The 3,073-nt window shown below is 41.8% G+C and overlaps 2 non-coding genes across 2 annotated transcripts; both read left to right on the top strand.

Moving 5' to 3' along the window:
* The first annotated feature begins 1,364 nt into the window (after positions 1–1,364).
* Positions 1,365–1,437, top strand: LOC111954680 (small nucleolar RNA SNORD50). The gene has a single exon (XR_002876020.1). It is a non-coding gene; the product is annotated as a small nucleolar RNA SNORD50 (small nucleolar RNA).
* Positions 1,438–1,601: 164 nt separating this feature from the next.
* On the top strand, positions 1,602–1,673 carry LOC111954681 (small nucleolar RNA SNORD50). Its single transcript, XR_002876021.1, has one exon. It is a non-coding gene; the product is annotated as a small nucleolar RNA SNORD50 (small nucleolar RNA).
* The last annotated feature ends 1,400 nt before the right edge of the window (positions 1,674–3,073 follow it).

Below are 3,073 nucleotides of genomic sequence, written 5' to 3'. Positions count from 1 at the left end.
TCCAGTTCTCTGCTGCCAATGACTGTAATTAAATGCAAAAATCACTGAAGCTGGAGACTCGTATCTCCCTCACTAACTTTAATCACCAGCTGTCAGAGCAGCTCACAGATCACTGCACCTGTACATAGCCCATCTGTAAATAGCCAATCCAAGCTACCTCATCCCCATAATGTTATTCATTTATTTATTTTGCTCCTTTGCACCCCAGTATCTCTACTTGCACATTCATCTTCTGCACATCTATCACTTCAGTGTTTAATTGCTATATTGTAATTATTTCGCCACTACGGCCTATTTATTGCCTACCTCCCTTATCCTACCACATTTGCACACACTGTATATAGACTTTTTCTATTGTATTATTGACTATGTTTGTTTATTCCATGTGTAATTCTGTGTTGTTGTTTGTGTAGCACTGCTTTGCTTTATCTTGGCCAGGTCGCAGTTGTAAATGAGAACTTGTTCTCAACTAGCCTACCTGGTTGAATAAAGGTGAAATAAAATAAAAATAAAAAACTGAGTACGGGTTGGATTACTTATGTAAATGTGATATTTCAGGGTGTTTTAATTTTTTACAAAAAAATAAAACCTGTTTTTGCTTTGTCATTATGGGGTATTGTGTGTAGATGAGGATTTGTTTTATTTTATGCATTATAGAATTAGGCTGGAATGTAACCAAATGTAGAAAAAGTCACTGGGTCTGAATACTTAACAATTGCACTATACATATGAACATGCACGCACAAGAAAGTTAATGTTAATATTTTTACTGTACCGTCTTTCAGGGAACTGCAGACCAGAATGGATGGGAAAAATACAGACTGTAGCTAACAACTGTAAGTATCTGCTAGTTTTGTGCAAACTCGTTGCAAGATTGTATTAAGGATGACTATCCCGAACATGATTCCTGTAAGATTGACAACCCTGTCGGATCTGACTTCTGAAATACAATTAGCAGATTTCTGATGCCACAGTTGAACATGCACCAGGGTTTAATGTGAAACTGTTCATCTTACCGTTTGTCAGATATGCAGACCAGAAATGGAATCCTCCACCAGAACATGGCTTCCTGTAACGCCTGTAAGATCTGTTGTCTACTCTAGTTTTTTGCAAAGATTTGATTAAGGAGAACCTACCCGAACCTGATTCCTGTAAGATTGACAAACCTGTCGATCTGACTTCTGAATTACAATTAGCATAATTGATCATGATACATTTGAACATCCAGGCACAATAAAGTTAATGGTAATATTTTTTACCCTATGTCTTTCAGGTAACTTCAGACCAGACATGGATGGGAAAAATACAGACTGTAGCTAACAACTGTAAGTATCTGCTAGTTTGGCAAACTCGTTGCAAGATTGTATTAAGGATGAACCTATCCCGAACATGATTCCTGTAGAGATTGACAACCCTGTCGGATCTGACTTCTGAAATACAATTAGCATAATTGATCATGATACATTTGAACATGCATGCACAAACTTCATGTTAATATTTTGCTTACTGTCTTTCAGGGAACTGCAACCAGATGCAATGAAAAAGTACATCTTGTAGCTAACTGTAAGTATCTGCTAGTTTTGTGCAAACTCGTTGCAAGAGTATTAAGATGAACCTATCCCAAACCTGATTCCTGTAAGATTGACAACCCTGTCGGATCTGACTTCTGAATTACAATTAGCATAATGAATCAGTGATACATTTGAACATCCAGGCACAATAAAGTTAATGGTAATATTTTTTTACCCTATTGTCTTTCAGGTAACTTCAGACCAGACATGGATGGGAAAATACAGACTGTAGCTAACAACTGCTAGGTTTGTGTACGAGTGACAACCCTATCGGATCTGACTTACTTTTTTGTCATTTTTATTTATTTTTGACCCCCTTTTCTCCCCAATTTCGTGATATACAATTACGCTGCAACTCCCTCGGGAGATGCGAAGGTCGAGTCATGCGTCCTTCCCAAACCGCACTTCTTAACACCCGCCTGCTTAACCCTATGCCAGCCGCACCAATGTGTCAGAGGAAATACCATTCAACTGATGACTCTAGTCAGCCTGCAGGCGCCAGGCCTACCACAAGGAGTCGCTAGAGCGCGACAAGCCAAGTAAAGCTCCCCTGGCCAAACGCTCCCCTAACCCGGACGATGTTGGGCCCTATGTGCACAGCCCTATGGGACTCCCGGTCATGGCCGGTTGTGACACAGCCTGGGATCGAACCCCTGTCTGTAGTGACTCCTCAAGCACTGCGATGCAGTGCCTTAGACTGCTGCGCCACTCAGGAGTCCCCAATTTGCAGATTTCTGATGTCACATTTTAACATGCAAAAGGGTTTATCGTTAAATTATTTTCCTGGTTGTCTTTCAGGGCACTGCTAGTCGTGACTCCATCCTTCCAAATTGTCTCGTTGACTAGCGACGCCTGGGCTTCAGAGGTTGGGGGACAGCAGACCAGAAAAGGACACAGTGTTACACTTGTAAGAATGCATTTTGTGAAGTTGTTGCAAGATTGTATTTAGGATGACACTATCCCAAACATGATTGACAACACTGTCAGACCTGACTTCTGAAATGCAATTTGCAACCAAATGTGTTAGCAGGATTATGGGGAGAATAGCTTTATAAAGGTTGTAACAATGTGTTTTCTTTCATTTATTTAATTCCTAGTGACTGTCTTCGCAAGGGTCATTGTGATCTTTATCATACAATGGAGCTGGCCATCACTAGTGTAACGGATGTGAAATGGCTAGCTAGTTAGCGGGTACGCGCTAGTAGCGTTTCAATCAGTTACGTCACTTGCTCTGAAACCTATTAGTAGTGTTGCCCCTTGCTCTGCAAGMGCCGTGGCCTTTGTGGAGCGATGGCTAACGATGCTTCGTGGGCGACCGTTGTTGATGTGTGCAGAGGGTCCCTGGTTCGCGCCCGTGTCGGGGTGTGGGGACGGTTTAAAGTTATACTGTTACATTGATGCTGTTGACCCGGATCACTGGTTGCTGCGGAGAAGGAGGAGGTTGAAAGGGGGGTGAGTGTAACGGATGTGAAATGGCTAGCTAGTTAGCGGGTACGCGCTAG

Source organism: Salvelinus sp. IW2-2015, linkage group LG28, assembly GCF_002910315.2.
Source record: "Salvelinus sp. IW2-2015 linkage group LG28, ASM291031v2, whole genome shotgun sequence".
In the NCBI taxonomy this organism is placed as follows: Eukaryota; Metazoa; Chordata; class Actinopteri; order Salmoniformes; family Salmonidae; genus Salvelinus; species Salvelinus sp. IW2-2015.
This window is presented reverse-complemented; position numbering and strand designations above follow the sequence as displayed.